General features: G+C 34.9%; 1 protein-coding gene across 5 annotated transcripts in view; it reads left to right on the forward strand.

Annotated features, from left to right (window-relative positions):
- Positions 1-19,509, forward strand: part of CDH12 (cadherin 12) — a 528,112-nt gene that overhangs the window by 169,817 nt on the left and 338,786 nt on the right. For all 5 annotated transcript variants that reach the window (XM_051799389.1, XM_051799387.1, XM_051799393.1 and 2 more), the window contains one exon: positions 4,901-5,002. The gene's annotated coding sequence lies outside the window, so the exon portion shown is untranslated. The remainder of the gene's footprint in view (positions 1-4,900; positions 5,003-19,509) is intronic.

Genomic DNA, 19,509 nt, shown 5'->3' on the forward strand with positions numbered 1-19,509 from the left:
ATTCCAGTTCCTAGTGAACTGGTACTCACATTGCAAAAATAGCTACTCCCATTGTCAGTTTAAGGAAGAAAAGGACAAGAAAACTTCTTCGTTTTCTTAGCTTTACAAGTATTTTGGGAGGTGAGGGATGGGAGAAGCTGCCATCGACTGGCACAATGAAAGCATCAACAGCTACTATCAGAGTCTTGTTAAGGAACTAAACCCACTGTATTTCTGTTTTGTCCACATGACACATCTCACTGACCATAATAAAAGGGGAAGTTTTTTGTGTGATACTACTCTGTACACATTTATAAAGATATTGCTTATTCAAAATTGGATTGTTTTCACTATTTTTAGTAGGAAAGAATGTGAGGTAATAGAAGTTTTTTGGTTGGTTTTTTTTTTGGTTATTTTTGGGTTTTTTTGTCGGGTTTTTTGGGGTTTTTTTGTCATTTGTAATTCATAGAAAACTGTTAATCAAGTAGTTTATATGAATCTATTTGACCTTGGGATTTTGCTTGACCTCTTTTGGGTCAATGGATGACTCATAACTGAATTGAGTTACCAAAGATTTATAACTCCTTCTGTGTCGATTGTGTTCTTCCTCCTTAATTGGATGACCTGATGTTAATAATTAATGCCACCTGAAACCAGTATCTGTAAGAAATCATTTAGGTTGCTGGCAATCTCAACAACCCCAGAGAGTCATATTAGAATGTTGGAGCATTATGGACTTGGCAGTGCTGCGTTGGTAGCTTACCTTGAAGGTCTGTTCCAAACTAAACAATTCTATGATTTGTTCTCCTCTTACTTTTCTGAGTAAACCTTAGTTATATTTATCATCTCCTTCACCATCCATTTCCTTTTAACTGTAAAGAATGTGGCACTGTTTGCTCATACAGGCTCACTTCCTGACTCTTTTTTTCAGTTTGCCTGTTTCTTCAATATGTTTTCTGAGTCCTCAGCAAATTGGGAGGATGTTCTATTGCTTCAGCATGCTCATATTGCCATGCTCTTTATATAATTTAGCTTAATTTAATAATGTATTTATTCTTACCTATTTCACTACTATCCTTTCTTCTAAATGTCTTTAAATTTATAGTTTGACTGTACGCTATGCATTGTCACTGTGAGGTGTTAGATTCCTTTTCTCTCATATACACCCCCCTTTCCTCACCCAAAACTGGTCACAAGCCCCCAGCATTTAAAGTATAATTAATCCCTCATTTTTCTATATAGCTAGTCCAACTAGTAGAGCTGACTAGTAGAGATTTTTATGTAGGGTTTAGTTCTATAGTAAACAAAACACAGGAGAGAATAAAAATGGACCATTTAAAACCTGAGTTATGTTCATGTTTTTTATAAAAAAATATATTAGAAGACACTGATTCAGAGGTTGCTGCATTGTTCTTTCCACAGAGAGAAAAATTATTTAGAAACCCACTGGATTTGCGTAGGATCTTTTTGAATCCTTTCAGATGTGTCTTTGTAAAACACGAAGTGCTAGAAGGTGAACAAATATGATCATTTCATAGCGCATACTGCTGGTTGTTTTAGTGTAATGGATGCATCTTGCTTTGACTGCCAGCAAAGTCAGGAAACAGCCTTCATGTACTGCAGGCAGAAGAAACAGGGAAAATGCAGAGGTGGATGCAAAGACTTACCCTGAAGTGCTGCAGTCCATGAAAGCTTTATTACTGAATTCTGCTACAGGAATCTCAGAGTTCAGCAAAGGAGGTAGCACTGGTTGTTTTAATATTGATTTGTGAATGAGTAAATATGAAAGCATTATTTGCTGCACATTGCCGCATAATTGTTTTGGAAAGCATATTTATCAAATAAGCCCAGATGGAAATGTTCTTTACAAAACTGACTATTATGATTTTGAAGAGAGGTCAAAAATTACCTGGCATTCTTGTTTTTCTGGTGTGTGTTTCATGGCCAAATGTCTGTAAACACACTAGTGCAGTAAAATGTAAAAATAAGAATTTTGAAAAATACAGGGAGAAGTGAGGGTTAGAAAAACATTTTAGTGCATGATCAAGTTCTTTCTGAATGACTTTTTTTGTGGGGTATAGCCTCAAGTTTCTATCTTGCACAAAGCCCTTTCGCTCATGAAGAATAAATGTTGGTGTAATGGGAATGTGGAGGAAAGAAAAAAAAAAAAGTTGTCCCAAATGCCAGCTTAACAAATATGTCCAAGAGGGCACAGACAGAAAAGCACTATGAAATTCAGTCCACATACAAAACCAAAAGAGAGCAAGGAACCATAATTTTATGTACTGCCAGTGAGGTGACTTCTTCACTTGTTTTACTATGAAAAATATCTGTAAATGAAAGTGAATGATATTTCACCAAATATGTATATTCTGTATCACTCGGTACTTCCTGCAGTTTCAGGGATGATAACAATCCTGATAGCTTTAACTTAGTTTTGTAAATGTGTTCGAAAAGTTTTCTGAATGCAAATATATTCTAATGTACTCAAATAGAACTGTAGTTCCCAGTCAATCTCAGTTTCAATGATTAATGCAAACTGTGTATTACAGTTCTCATGCTGTACTTTTCCACCAGCTAAGTAAACAAGGTATTTGCAGAAAAGATTTTTCAAATTTAATCAATGCAACTGAGAAAAAAATCTATAAGGTTTACAGAACCACTCTACACCTTATTTGCAGTGAGAGTCATTGTGATCTCTTTCTGGCTGCCAATGTTTTTGGTAAGAGGTGCCAAGCAATAAATAACTAGGGCTGCATGTTAAGAATATTTTTAAGGAAATGGGAACTTGCAGTGCTAATACTAAAAAGCTGGATTCTTATTTGTTTTTTTTTCCTTGACATTTTGAACTTCTTTATTTATTTCTACATCAGCCGACTCTAGACTCTTGCAACGTGTATAGTTCTGAGCGCATGCTTCAGCTGCTGTTTTGAACTGATACCAAGTGTTATTAATCCATAAAGTTAATATTGTTGCTATCAAATCCAGTAAAGCGAAGAACTAACACTGAGAAAAAGCAAGTTGTTTTGCTCTGGATTTTTTATTTTCTATTAGTGGTTTCTGGGATATGAGAAGTTTGTACAGTGTTGAGATTCTTCTACTCTTAGAATGCTTTTTTTGGTTTGTGAGTTTGTTTTTGTTAGGCATACTAATTTTTTTAGTGTAATGGCTACAAGTAAATTGTTGAAAAGAAAAGGGAATGTGTTTAGTTTGGTAAGCTTGGAGTAAAGCATATGATTTAAATCCTGCTTGCCTTAGCAGGAAAGTTAAAAAGAATTCTCCTGTTAAGTGGGTAGGTTTGGTTCTCATGCTGCCTTCCTCCCAGTTGTGGTGAATTTAAGAGGTAAATAGATCACCATGTCCATGTCATCTGAACATTTGAACACTACCAGCTATTGCAATTAGAGTCAATTACTCTACAGTAAATTCATTCTCAGTTAAAAGAATATTTTGGGCATACAAATTTGTGGTTAAATGGCACTAATAATTTCAAATAATTATTGAATAAGTACTCCTTCCACTGAAGTTAAAGCAAATGCTGTGATTCCCTCCCTCCACATCCCCCACCTTCCCTTACCCCCAATATGATGCTGCTTCTGAAGGTACCAAAAGTGCTTCCGTATTAATCCAGTGGAGAGGAGTGGAAATACTGTAAAACAAGTTATGCATTTATAAATATACAATTTATGTTGTAGTACACTATTTACTTTTCTTTTAATGTTTCCTTGAAGTATGGAGATTTGGTTTATTAATGTCTGTATAAATGGCTTATTCTCCTCTGCATGCATAATTCACCTGCAACTTTTGAGTTTGTACATTTCTAAAAGCCTTAATTTAATATAATCTAGTTGGTTGGCACAGAGCGGGTATTATGTGTCTCTTTATCTTGGATAAGAACACTGCCTGGAGTGTGAAAGAATGCAACCAGATAGTCACCAGCTTCACAGTTTGTCTTCCCTTGAGTTTTATCTGCTTTTATAGTTTTGTATCTTGATGCCATCTCTCTCTTAATGTCCATCCAGTCTTAGGTTTGGGCTCCCATGGTTTTTAATTTCCTTTTTCTCTTCCTTTCTATTCATTTTTTTTCCGTCCATCTGCATTTGGAAATTCCAATATGTAAACAAATGAATGAAAAATAAAAGCAGCAAAGAAACCTCCAATTTTTAGTCTCATTGAAGTAATAGAAGAAATTTTCTACTATTTGTTTTTTTGTTTGTTTCTGTTCCGCCTAATCATCCAAACATTAGGTTAAGGTTCAAATAAGAATATGCCTCAGAGCTGCGATTGGTACCAGTTCAGGATGGGCTGATTATGGAAGTTGCTTCTCTTAGTTATCAAATTGCACATATGAAAAAGATTACCATCCTGCCATATATGATACTGATTTATACCATTATGGTAGTCATAAAATTGGCTGCAAAACTGTTGTGAAAAAAAACAAATCATTATATGTGATGTCCCTAGCTTGTATTATCACTCCTCCATCCTTTTCAAAAGAAATCTTTGTATGTTTATTTTCATACTGTGATGAATGATAGCTAACACAAAGGAAAGCCAGCCAAGGCAATGCATACAAATCAGAGACATAATATGATGTTCTGCAGTAATGCCTATTTGCAGTAAAATCCCACAAGTTTCAGACAGCTAAGGAATGTGAGCAATTTAATTCTGAATATTTGTTCAATGGGGTCCATCATCTTGAAGTGGTATCTATGTCATGCTCCTCATCGTGTCATACACAACAGGCACAGAAAAAGTGCTTTTTGGTGGTCTGGTAATATTTTTTTTTAAATAAAATAAATTTAAATAAAATTTTAAATTCCTAATAATACAAATCACTGTGCTTTTGCTGTTAACTTTTTCATTCTCATGAGAAAAAACAATTGGCAAAGACAATTTAACTCTTGTATGTCTTTTACAGACTTTAGTGACCCAATCAGCTGAGGATTGTGGTGAATGAGGCCATCTAAGGGCTGAACTTCACTGATATAAAGTCTTGGAGGATGTGGCATCATATTCACAGGTAGATTTTTAAAAAACTCTGTAGATGTCTCTGTCATCTCAAAGACATCCATAATAATTGGGATGAATTTATTGTGTTAAACCTGATGGATTCAGTTCTCACGGTTTAATTGGTGGAAATGTTTTGTTTGTTTGTTTTGTTTGTTGTTATTTATATATTAAACACAATTTATCTTTAGGCCCATGAAACTGAGCTCAGGAAATCCAGGATTCTAATTATCTTTGCTGCATATCTCAACAAAAATACTTGATTCAATCTTGAGCTCGCATGTTACTGACCAATTGACTATTTACAAAGACCTGTGTTGTATGTTACCTTTTTTAGACTATTTCAATTTAGATGTAGATTGGAGAAAATAAAAGTACCTTTACAGTCTGTTCTGTACCTCTTAAAGGAGAGAAACTAATTTTCTCCCTGAGCTTTGTTTTCATGATGTTTTCTTCTTGTAATTGCATGGTGCTATTTTTGTCAAATGGTATTTGTCTCCTTTCACATGCATACCTTAGCAAAACCTCTTTCACAGGAGTCAAAAACAATGTCATAAACTTCCTCATGTTTATTAATATACTACTGTCTACTTCAGTTGTTGCTTATTGAAAGTACTATAAACTGGTTTTACTATATTCTTGACTTGCTACTGGGGATGACAAAAAAATCAGTCATCAGGCAGGTGTGAATTTTAAAACTTTGAAGTTAATTATAAAGTATTTTGAGGTAAAAGCCTAAATGAGTTTGAGGTGCAGTCTCCCAAAGATGGTAACAGTTGGTGAATTTTTGGGGTTATACTTTATTTTTAGTAATTTAGTCTATGAAATATTGTATTCTGGAGAAAAAAAAGCACAGGTGACATGAAATTATGAAATTCAGTAATATTCCATGTATCAAAGTTTTGCTGAATGCTTGCTCTGAGCACTCATTTGTAGGATGAGAAATATCTTGATGCCTATTGTCTTCTGATGAAATTATATAAAAAAACAAAAGCTGTGGAGAGTTGGTTAAGGCTGGTTGCAGTTCAATTTCAGTGGAAAATAAAATAAAAACCTGTTGTATTTTTAAAAAGATAATTGATAGTTTCTCTATAGTAAGACATTGTTCTACTCAAACACCATTTTAAACGTACTTGATTTCAATGGATAATGTACGTTTATGTTGGCCAGTGTAGTTGTGTGACTGAACACAAAGGTTCTTTTACATGTAGCTGCATTTTGGTAATTATGTGATATATCTTATGTAAATATTTAAAGATTTGAGATGTATTTTTGTCAAAAATTTCTAATGAAACCTTCAGATACAAAGTTAGAAGTGTCTGGATTCTAATTTTTTTGCTCAAGTTTGTCTTTACAGGTTGTTCTTTGGGACAAAGAACAAAATGCACTTTTCAGTCATGCATCTTCTCTCACCAAACTCTGGGTTTCTGTGTAGTCAAAAGAAATTAGGAAATTTAGATTATATCACAGTGACTCTGCCGAACACATGAAAGGAACTTCTCTTATTGTCAATGTGATCAGCACTTGTCATCTTGACTGGGCCCACTGGAATTGTGCCAAAGGAATTTGGGATGGGACTATTGCAAAATGATTTTTGGATGATATATTCTCATGCACTTTGCCTTTAAAAATTATTTTTTTGCCACCTGGATTGTAATTTAAATTGCATATTGTTTCAGGGCACTCAGGTGGACAGTATGAGAATGTCATGAGAGGGATAATAGAGAGCAAGCAACATGGAATGATTTTATCAAATTTTATTTTAAATTTGATGACATCAGCACTGAATAGAATATCCTCTAAGAGTGCCTGTGTGCGGACAAAGATAAAGCTTGGCATGCTCGACATATTACTTTTTATTGATAATGAGCTTGCATTCTCACTTCATTTATTATGAAATAAAATTTTAAACTACAAGATTATAAAATTAAGCATAATTAAAAATCTATCTCAACTTTTCATATGGGTTGGATAAGCCTATATGTGTTTGATAAGTTCATATTTATATACGTGTATACAAGTAGAGATGTCGAAATCAGCATATTAATGAACATTTAATAGAGAGGTATTAGAATAACAAAAAGCTATGTATTCACCTCATTTGGAATGATTTTTAAGCGCTCAAATGTTTGTTTTAGCTACAAAAATTTCTGCTATGATGAGAAAAATAAGCTCTAGATTTGTGAACTTTGAGGAGCTGAATGGGTAAACCAAACATTATGTAGCTGTCTGCTTTGCTCCTCACAACCCATTCCTTCCCCTCCTTTTCACTCTGAGTTTTTGCAGTGGAACATGCTGGTCAAAAGTGTGCATAGCAGGGAGCAATCAAGGTCATCATTGTAGCACCCAGTCTGGAAAAACTAGACTGATAAAGAATGGGGGAAAAAAAGCCTTTTGCTTGGTTGTGGGACAACAATCCATAATTTATTTTGCAGATGTCTCTGTAATTTAAGCAGCAGGCAGAACAACCACACAGTTGTAGATGCTCTGGGGAAAGGATAACCAGAGCCTCGTAAATCATGGTAAGGATTAAAAGCAATGAACATTCATCTTCTTAACCACATAAAACAGTATTGCAAAGCCAAGGATTACAACTTACTGTGCATGTAATCTTCATTCAGGAATAAAGAGTGTCACCTTTTTTGAGAGCTTCTCTCAACAGTAGCACTTACCTTTTGGAAGGGAAAAAAAAATTAAAACTGATCTTAAAAGAATTTCTGTTATTAAGGGAATACTTAACATTTCCCATAAAAGAAGAGGGAAAAAAAGATCGATTCTTGCTTAGCACATTTTTTCTAAGGCCCTAATCTATTTTTTAATGTTAATATTTATAAATATATTTTAAAATTTTGCTTAATAGACACAACACAAAAAAAGCCACTTACCTTTCCCAATGTAAAATGGTGGAGTCCTGAACAACCCTTTACCTTTGCTTCAATTTACCTACTTTTTCAAGTTTAAATATTTGACTCAAATACTCGTTGTGATTAAAGAATAAGCTCAAAATTAAAAACCATTGCACGTATTCAGGCTGCTAAATAAGTACGGTAAATCCTGCATTTATCTGTTTACTTTGGAGGTGTTACCAGTATACCTGTAAATTAGTTCTAACTTATCCACCACTGTTACTTCTATACTTAGGAAGCAAGTGTAGAGGGACTGAAAACACTTGAAAGAGAGAAGAATGTATGTGATGTCATGAGGAGGTCCTTCGTTGCCCTGCAAACCAAGAAAATTGGGGAAGCAAGACTGACCTTTTTTAAAAAAAAAAATCTGATATGCAACTTGAAATTATATATATTTCTGTTTGGGAAAGAAATGTAGGAAAATATTGTTCAGCAGGGTCCTGTACTGCATCTATGACTGTGGTGGTGATCAGCTTTCAATATGCACTAGGATGAAAGCAAAACCTTAAAACTTCTAAAACTCAAATCCATTGCATAAACCACATCAATCTGTGGTCTAGCTTTATACTTTTTAATGCTATTTAGATACAGTTCAATACTTTGAATATGTGGCTTCAGCACCTCAGAATAGTTGAGCTTTTGAAAACTATGAAATCTATTGAGTTTTTAAAAAGCAAGAGTATATATATGTCAAGATAGGTGGACCTAAAAACAGTCTCAGAGTTGGAATATAAATGATGTTTTATTTGGTAGTTAGCATTATAAGTTTAGGTGGAATTTTCTTTCTCCTTTTTTAATTGTTCATTTGTTTAGTCATTTTATTTTCTGATCACAATGTGTTCTGTTGCATTGATGCTATACTTATTTACTTTAATGTCTGTACCTTTATAATACAACAAAACATTTCGAATCACATTGGGTAAGTGGATGAAAAGACCACAGTCCTGAAAGGGCTGTGCTGCTGAAACATCTTTTCTGTTGAGGGACACTGTTTTTCTGGTCTTTTATTTATTAATTAAAAAAAAATACAAAAAATACAAAAAATTATTAATCAGATTTAAAATTAATGCATCTTTGAATAGAAATGCTGTAGTGTTGAAGAATGTTGTTCCTGAGAGGTGTCCTTCAAAATATATTTTCCTCTTTTTTGTTCTTTAAGCAAGTCATTATTGCTATCCTACTGAATATATATACCACACAGTGTACACTGAGAGGACATTGACTTGTTGGAGTGAGTCCAGAGGAGGGCCACCACATTGATTAGAGGTGATGGAGCACCTGTTCTGTGAGGAAAGGCTCAGAGAACTGGATTTGTTCAGCTTGGAAAAGAGAAGGCTTTGAGGTTACCTAATTGTGGCCTTCCTGAAGGGAGCCTACGAGATGGAGACTTCTTAAAAGGACATGTAGTGACAGGACAAGGGGGGATGGCTTCAAGCTGAAAGAGAGTAGGTTTAGATTAGATATTATGAAAAAAATTCTTTACTGTGAGAGGGGTGAGGTACTGGAAGAGGTTACCCAGAGAAGTTATGGATGCCCCATCAGTGGAAGTGTTCAAAGCCATGTTGGATGGAGCTCTAAGCAACCTGGTCTAGTGAGAGGTGTCCCTGTCCATGGCAGCAAGGTTGCAACTAGATGATCTTTAAGGTCCCTTCCAACCCAGACCATTCTATTATTCTATGTTCTAAAGGTGAAAGATACAGTTGGACTACAATTTTAAATCTTGAAAATAAAAAAATAAAAATAAAAAAAATTTTAAAAAGAGGAAGATATGTGTGTTTTCTTGATAATTCAAACCTTTGGATTGTCTACAGACATAGACAGACATTGCATTATGATGTTTATATTCAGTCATTATGTACAAAGAGTCTTCCTTAGAGAGAGCTTCCTGAGTACTGACAGATCACAATCACAAGAATATTGGTTTGTCAACTGCTTCAGGCCAGACCATTTGATAGATGCTTAAACAATGCTGTAAAATTTTACAGGCCCCTGGCAAGATTTTCTGTCATCATTTCGGAATAGCTGTGTTCTCTGATCATCTCATAAAGATTTCACTGGAAATGTCTTCCTGGGCAGATTTTCTGGGCTTATTTTTCTTCTAATTCAACTATTTTTCTTTCTCTACTTTTTTCCTTGCTTTGAATATGTGAAAGTTCATTTAATTTCTAATATCTCATTGGGATGTTTGATTACTCTAGAAATGAAACCAATAAAACAGATGATACAGGAAGACAGAGTTTGCTTATACATCTACCATGTTAGGCAAGAATGATGCTTTTGCTTTGAAACTAAATACTGCTCTTGAATACTATTTGTATACAGACTTTTTTCTTTGTATGATTTCATGTAAACTTGAAAATGAGTTCTTTATGATCAATATTGGTTTTCATACCATAAATGTGAGGTACATGAACAGTTTTTCATCCTCATAAAGCGTATGAGGATGAAATTCATACTGCATTCATGAATCCTGGAATGGATCACAGAATAAGGGTCCGTGATTCATGAAAACCACAAAAATAAAACCAGGAAGGAAACAACTGGCTCTGAAGTGAACTGGCAAACACTGCTATTTATTTACGAATGTTAATTTGTCCAAATGTAAATGTCTTTGTATTTTATTTCTTAAATAAAATATAATGTGTACTATGTATGGCAGACATAGAACACGCTATCTTGAGAGAGTAGGATGACCAGGTGACAGTTGCAAATGGATAGCTGAGACACATTTTTGTAATCTCATGTGCAAACACAGGCACCTTTCAGAAACAGTTATTAAATCGGAATTCTTCGGATTTTAGTGTCAACTTGAGATAATTTTTAAAAGACATTAATTTTCTGACCATGTGTCAGAAAAAAGCTGATTGATCAAATATTCAGATTTCAAAGACTATGTTTGATTAAATTGTGAATTCCAAAAATGAAGTCTAAAATTATTCCAAGTTCTTTAGAAAATTAGGAATTTGTTTTACATGGTTGAAATGAAAGAGTAAAATTAAACTACAAATACGCAGTATTCTTATTCACCTGAGTCAAATAGTTGAAAATGGCAAAATGTTGTTGCAATGCCACAGAACTAGCTGCTAAAGAAATTGCTTATAGCATTTTACTTGAAAAATGGAATGTTTTGAAGGTGTTAAATTTTTTCAGGAATAAAGATTAAGTTACAAAAAGAGAGGTTTGGTTTTTTGGTTTTTTTTTTCCTTAGCAATGAAAATTTGTATGAAAGTATTCATACTACTACTGAATCTTGTTATTTTAAATATATCTGAAAAGCGATGGTGTCTTTAAAGTCCAGGATGAATGAGTAGATCATAGCAAAAAAACAGAATCTATTGATTTAGTTAAAAGTAGGACTAGAAAATTTAAATATATCTAAGTCTCAACTGTTTCAGAAAGTGGTTCATGGTACTGGAGATTCATGGGTTGCTGTGCTTGGAAGAAGTTTATCCTGCTATCTTACCAGTACAACTCCATGCCAAAAGACATTAGTTTTGATGAAAAAGACCTATTAGCAATGGAGTAGCACTGAACTGTCACAACGATTTGTCTTCAGCTTCTTACTGAGTGCCCATATATGGTATTGTACTGCATTATGTGAGCATCTGCTTGTATTCCAGTCACTACAGCAGGCATAACTTCCAAAACAAGGGAATGTGAAAGAACAGTGAGATTTACAGGATCAAAATATGAGATCCTTACAGCGATAAGAGCCAAAGTATCAAGCTTGCTCTCTTGAGAAAGTGTTCAAAGAGTTGGTAGAATTCACTTAGAAAATTTCTAAACTGTTTGCAGCATGAAGCACTTGGTTTACTCAGTGCTTCATGCAGTCAAAATTAGCACAGGTTCTTCCCTGTCTTAATCCCATACTCAGATGACTGGTATCAAGAATAAAGTAGGAGTATATTTTACACAATTTTTGGCTCTTCGAGGAGTCTGTCATTAATCAGAAGCTGCACTGGTGCAATTTTCTTCATCCTTGCTATTGGAATGCTATTCTTGTTTTCCAGGTGGCAAAGGAATAATGTGTCCGATAATGCTTTGTTGCACTTCTTGTCTATGCTCTGAACATGGAATTGGTATTGAATCCTGTAAGTCAGCGAAGATCAGTTGGAATATTTCTTTCTATTCTGTGTTGTCAGCTTGTAGATTCAGAACTAATGTGTCCATGAAGGAGTCTAGAGAGTTCTGTGTTTTCTATATAACCCCTGTAGAGTTTACTGGGGTAATATGGATGCTTCAAATATTCTGTTATTTTGGTTGTATAGGACTCCATAAAGGTGTTGAAAGGTGTTTCCAGATTTTTTTTTTGCTTCAAAATATGTTAGATGGGGAATATGATTTGCAATGGATGACAATGCTGCATTATTTATCTGATTTTTTATTTATCAGATATGGACATTAGTAGTAAACATGTGGGACCCTCTACAGAGCTATGTTCTACAAACCTTTGTTTGCATTGGTAAACCTGACACTGAACTCCTGATGTTTAGTGGTATTACTCATAGAATTATGAGCTTTGAAAGGAATGGAGATTAAATTCTGAATGATACCACATTATATCCTTTTAAGAATTATATAAGTATTTGTTTCAAGGATAGAATATTACAAAAATTGTAATGACTGTATTGATACAGTCCACTGAGTACATACAATATGCTATAAAAATTTCATGGAGGAAAAACACATGTACAAAATGCTGTAAAATAGTTACAGACAAGACAATATTGTACAAGACAATATTGTACAAACAAGATAAGGATCTGTCACCTCACTGAGTCCAGCCTTTGACTAGACCTTGTCAAATAAACCGTAGCACTAAGTGCCACATCCAGTCACTTCTTGAACACCTCCAGGGATGGTGACTCTCATCACCTTCCTGGGCATTCCATTCCAATGTTTAACAACTCTTTCCATGAAGAAATTCCTCCTGTCCATTATGCATGACTCATTTCTAAAATCAAGGAGTTTTGATCAACATAGATTACAAATCAACAGCAACAGTGTAGGATTTTTTATTTTCACTACACCTCAGGGAAACGTATTTTGATTATGTAAATTTGAGGTTTAATTGAAGTAAAACACAAAATAAGACATTTGAATATGAAAATCCAACCAAAACTTAGTTGACTTTTTTGGATGAAACTATTTATTCATAAATGGAATGACTCAAAATGTTATTCTTTTTTTTTTAATATCAAGTACGTTTTACTTGAAAATAATAAAAAAAAATGTGCAGACTTGAAATGTTACAGGCAAATTACTTGTAAGTAATTATTATGCCTCTGTTTTTTGGCTGCCTGTCTGTGACATCATGCTGCCACCCATAACTCAAAAAGATTGTTCTGTTAGCTGTTAACATAAGCCTGTTGAATTTGACAGTGACCATGTCAAAACTCAGGAAATCCAAATTCACTAATGAGGTAAAACAAAAAACAACAAAAAATCCTTAATTCCTTTCTTATTTTGATCATTGTGTAAAATTTGGGACATGATCTGATGACTGGAAAAAGGCAAATCTTGCGCACATTTTCAAAAAGGACCTAAAAGGCCATACATAGAACTACTGTATAAGACACCTCATTTTATCTTCTGGGGGGACTCATGGAGTCCTCCTAAAGCTCACATCTGGGCCCATGAAGGAGAAGGTAGTGATTGAGAACAGTCAACGTGGGTTCATCAAGGGGAATTCATGCCTGACAAACCTGATTGTTTTCTGCTTTGTGAACATGGAGAAAACAATGGGTAATATTTACCTTGACTTTTTCACTGTTAATATTGAACGTTGCACTCTGGATGATGGAAAACTAGGTAGATTAAAAAGCTGGTTGAATGGCTGGGACCAGAGAATATTGGTGAATGGGGTGAATGGATCATGTGATAAATTAAGTATGTCAGAGGTCTAACCAGGCCAGAGAGGTGGCATCTGGGCTATATTCATACAGTCACAGATAGGACATAGATGGAAAAGGATGTTTCTCTTCTGTTCAGAACTTGTGAGACCTCCGACTAGATAGTGTTTGCAATTTTAGGCTCCATAATACAAGAAAGACATTAATTAGCTGTAGTGAGACTAGCAGAGGATCTGCAAGCTAGTCAGGAGCTGGAGCACTTCTGTGAGGATTGGATGAAATATCAGGGCTTGTTCATCCTGGAGAAGAGACTGTTTTGGGAGGAGGTATCAGCAACTTGCCCATACCTCCAAGTGGGTTAGCAAAATGATGGAACTGGGTTCTTCAGAGGGAGAATGAAAGGCAATAGGCGTAAACAGAAAAAGTGAGGTTCAGGTCTAATAACACTTTTCTACTGTTTTTGTTATTATACTTTGAGATATCCGATTGGTCAAAAAAAAAAAAACCAACACATTACATAAGAAAACTTTTGAATAAACATATTTTCAAAAGAAGAGAAAATGGAATAAACGAGAAAACCTAATCTGCCATGATACATTCCTGAAAGAGGGGAGAATAACCTGTTGTCCCAGGACAAGGAGGGTAAGGATTAAGTGCTTTCTTACTTTATAGCAAGAAAGACTTGGATTACATATAATTAAAAATCTTATTATGGCAAAAATATCACTGAAATAGACTGTATAGGAGAATCATGAAGTCTTCAGTATTAGAGACATTTAGTAACAGAAGCATGTGTCTGAAACACAGTGATTTCTGAGAGTAGAAAAGGGAATATTTGAATATATTTTGTATTGTTCGTGCAAAGACTATGCTAAAACGGTTTAAAGCTTTCCTGACCTCAAGCCCCTATTGTTTGCAGTATAACTTGGAAGTAATGTTTGAAAAAAACTTCAGACACTGAGTGTGTCAGGATTTGTTCAAAGACTGACTTAGCTGTCAGTTTCAGTAGTTTTCTCTGTAAGATTTATGTCAAATCATGTTAAAATATAACAGCACATTTTTACATGCTTCTCTGTACAAAAGACGTAATATTCATAGAATTTGGACTGCTGTAATTTAAGCATTCAGAGTGTATATCTTTAAATGCTTCTAATAAAATATTGATATGATGCCATTTTATTTTTGCAGATCATTAAAAGAGTGAAAAGCAAGCTATTATCATTTTTCAAAGTTTAGTTATCTGAAATAGAAAAAACAACTGTAGTTCCAAGAGTTCATCCTCTGTTTTCTCATGCAAAGATCAAATTTGTTACTTAATTACTTCATGTTACAAATTTATGTTATGTTATTAATGTTTTAAATTTTATGTTACCTATGCTTGAAAGTGAAAATAGTCTGGTCTGAAGTATATGTATTTACAATGACAGCATGAGGAATGGAATCTCTTCTCTCCATGTACTGTCTCAGATGTTCTTCCTGATACAACACTCTCTCTTGTCCTCTGGGCTGTGCTGCCTGGTACGCTGAAAGCAAGGCTGGCTGAGACAAAGCTATACCTTTTTCTTTGTAATTTGTTTGTACTTTTGGAAAAGTAGAATTGTGACATGAATTGTTCTTTCTCTGGACAATCGTGTTATACTGAGAATTTAATGGAGAAATCGTGTGTCTACCCCTTTGTGTAGACTGAGACGTCCTAAACATCCACTGGTCAGATTATGTGACCAATACATCTGTTCTAGAAAAAGCAGCAGTCACAAGTATTGAGGCCATGTTGCTGAGAACACAGCTGCGTTGGGCAGGGCACGTCTCAGGGATGAAGGACCACCGCCTCCCTAAGATCTTTCTTTACGGTGAACTTGCCACCGGCTGCCGCAAGAGAGGAGCCCCGAAGGGGAGACAAAAGGACTCCCTGAAGCAGCTTCTCAGCCTTGGCCATATTGATCATCATCATTGGTCTACTCTGGCCTCCAGTTGGGAGGTCTGGAGACACGCTATCTTTAACGCTGCTGATGCTCTTGAGAAAGCACGCAGGATCCCTCTTGAGGAGAAAAGACAATGCAGAAAGAATTGTGTCTTGAAGAATATACCACCTAAGGAGTCTTTCTTCTGTGCCTTTTGCAACTGAACGTACCTATCTCGTATTGGCCTCTTTAGCCACCAGCATGTTGTAGCAAACGTGGGTAGAGCCCTCCGCAAATCTTTGTTCACAAAACCTAGCCACGATGAATGAAGAAATTGTGTTTCTACCCCTTTGTGTAGACTGAGAAGTCAACTAATGATTGACCCAGATATAAGTGATCCTGTTCATTTCACATGTTTTGGAATCACAACTGTTCAGTTTGCACCATGTAGGCAGGTTTGAAGTATGGGTTTCTGACACTTCTTTTTCGGGTCCTTTAGAGTCTGGTTCTTTGCTGCAATGCAGACAAGCTAGAGATGGGATTTAGGGTAGACTGCTAGTCTGCCTATATGGAGATGAGGCTGAGGGCCTTAATTCTTCTAAGATTAAAAGCTTTAAGTAAAATGAATTATAAAGGGAATAATCTCTTTCTTGTATTGTCAAGGTTGATAACTACTCTAAAGGTTGAACCTCAATTTTAGTCTGAGTACTCTCTGAGGCAGACATGTCATCTTATGCATGGATTGACTTGAGAACCAAGTAATTTTAGAGCAGGATAAACAAAGGAAAGAAATTGAATTTTATTAGAATACACTTTTACACTCTGCTCTTTTAGTGTCCTATTTTCTTCTACAATCTTGTTGAACTTTTTATGCGTTCAGTTGCAGCTCACAGACCCCATTGTGAACTGATTAAAAGCAATAAAAGCTCTTTTTAGCTGTAGACTGTGTGAGTTGCAGTGCTATTTCACGCAATTGATCAGATGACAGAGGGACAACAAAAAAATGTAGAATACTATATTAGTTTAGTTTGTTTCAATATTCTTTTGGACAACTGTTACGTAGCATAATGGATGCATGTCTGAAATGACATGTGGTCTCTGTGAAAATACAAGTTTGTACTAAGAAAACAATAGAATATTTCCATGCTAATGGACAGTTCCCATTTCTTACATCCATGCATTGGGATAATGCCTGTGAGGTGACTCCATGTGCTTAATGTCTGATGACACTAGAAGAGAAATGTGTCTTGATTGACTTGCTTATTCTTCAAAGTGTCAATAGCTGTGTTTAAAGCTGTGACTCTCATAAGATCTTGCTGTCTGAGGTTTTGCCCTCACCATTGGCAGTGCTACATGAATATAATCAATAGGGAAAGCTTCACAGACCCTTTCTATTCTAAGTGCCTGATCTAATGGTCATGAAGGGCATCCTTATTAGACCAAACTAGGGATTTTCCAGTTTTCACTGAAGTCAGTGTGTTCTCATCTGAGATGTATTGCTGGATGTTGAATTTGTACTACAAATCAGTTAGATGTTTTTATTGCTCATTTAATTTGAGTAAAATTTTACATTGATTTATTTCTATTAATAAAGATGGTAATGGCTCTCTAAATTTTAGTGCATTATGTGTTATTATATAAAATACTATAATAGGATAGTATACAACTTATGAATTTATGAGTTAAGATAATTGATGGTGTGGTAACAAGTATGTTATAGGAAATTGAAAGGATTAACAAGCTATTAACAATGTTACTTTGTAGTTGTTATCTCATCTAGCAAGAACTTTGAAATCTGCAATTCATTTTGAGTCCTATAACTTACGATATCAACATTAGATGGGCTTGTTGACTTTATGAGCTAGATAAGTGGAGTACAGTGAAATATTATTATCTGAATCTTAGCTTCACCTGACATGTTCTGATTTGCATAAGGTCTTCTATGCTGAGCCAAGCACTTACTTTTGTAGTAAATGTTTGCTGTTTTTCCAGTACTGAGGGTGTATGATTTCCTTCTGAAAGCTGACATACCTACATTGTGCTGAGCAAAGTGTGTGCTCACAACTATTCCAGATGTTTGAGTGAAATGAAGAATAATCTCTTGGTGACTTTTTGGGGTTTTGCTAATGAGAACAATTCTCTGATACTTCTCCTTGGCTCTATGTCCCACTTCAAATGGAAGGCTCAAAGAGGCACACAGAAAAGCCTTTTTGTCCTTACTTTAAAAAAGTAAAAGAAAGAAAAGGAATATTGAAACTGTGTAATATCTTAGGTGGAAATACCTTGTACAAAATATCAAGTTAAAATTCATGTCTTGAGTTTGGGAGAAGAGTAAAATATTGTTAAAATTCAGAAATCATATAAAATTTCAGGATTACAGATCAGACTGGGTGACAAAATCTTGAATAAATCAAAATTGTCACAGTAGAAAATTCATCTTTCCAGGGTTAAGGGCACTCCCAAAATAATGTAATGACTGATAATAAAATAAAGGAAAGATAATGAAACTGGAAAATAGAATATAGAAGTGCTATGTGTTACAACGATGTTCAATTATCCAGCTACTGTAGCTGGAAACAAGGAATGGACTAGAGAGGCACACTAAAAACAAGTAACAAGATATAAAGCACCTTTCTGCCTTGATCATTTTCTATGAGGCACAAAAGGCTTGTTCTGTGACTGAAGTAAGGAGTGGGTTAGAAAAGTGTTAATATTCTGACGTAGTTCTATGCAAAAATCTAAATGAAAAAAAAAACCAAAAAACAAAAACCTAAAGTAAAAATCTCCCAAACAAAGAATACTAACCAAAAAAACCAAGATTTGGTGCAAAGGTGTAATTTCTATTCTACTGGTATTCTGTTAGTATAAGGAGAGATGTGAAACAAGAGTGCAGAGTTTCAAAGCTATTATAATAGCAGGCAAAATCCATTTACTATTTTTATCAGGTAAATTATAATCGTGCTGACTGTAGTCAAATATTGTTCATATGCAAAATAGTCTATTCAGACCTGTATTCCTCTTTCCTGTGACTTATATACTTTATTTGAATTTCCACAGTACACTACAAAATATATTCAGCATTGAGTTCTTTGAACTGTGTTCAAGGGAGCATCATATTACCACAGAGAGTTGTAAGCCTGTAGTTTTCTGAAAAGCCTGGGGGAAATGGGCAAAAACCACCCAAAATTACATTCTCCTCTCAAAAACCTAAAGTAAAAGTTATGCACAAATACATTTTGATAAGGATCAAAACGTGGAATACAAAAAGATGAAAGCTTTGTAATCTGTACCATAAACCAGCAGAGTTGGTTTAGCGCAGAGTTCAGACTTTTGTCACACAGTTGAAGGTCCTTTCTAGAAACTGGCAGTTCTTCAGCCTGAGGTAATTTTAATTGTGGAAATTCATTTCCAATTCCAACTACAGAATTAAGATACATCCTGAGGAGGTCTTTCAAACTGTGCTTCTCACTTGAGAAAACATTTTGGAATGAAAATAATGTCACCCACACTTCCTTTGGAAGCCAACACAAAGGTACATCCATACTATGCACTTCTATTTACAGGCTTGTAATGAAAAAGCATTTCTCTCCTAGGGTATTTTCATTTCCTCTGTAGATCCAAGACATACTAAGTATATAATGAGCACTGATGGCAACCTCCTGATTAATTTTTGCCTATTAATAGCAACAAGGAATCAAGCTTTTTTCATACTAGACTCCATATTAGATGCCATATGTAACTTATAATATGGGAAAACCGAAGCCCATCAGGAGTTAAATTTGTGAAGGTATGCAGGGGGAAACAACAATTTTTACAAGTACATAAACAGTAAAAGAAACACTAGGGAAAAAGTGGGCCTGA

This window comes from Manacus candei, unplaced genomic scaffold (genome assembly GCF_025592945.1).
Source record: "Manacus candei isolate 608988 ecotype Guabito, Panama unplaced genomic scaffold, ASM2559294v1 h1tg000049l, whole genome shotgun sequence".
Taxonomy (NCBI): Eukaryota; Metazoa; Chordata; class Aves; order Passeriformes; family Pipridae; genus Manacus; species Manacus candei.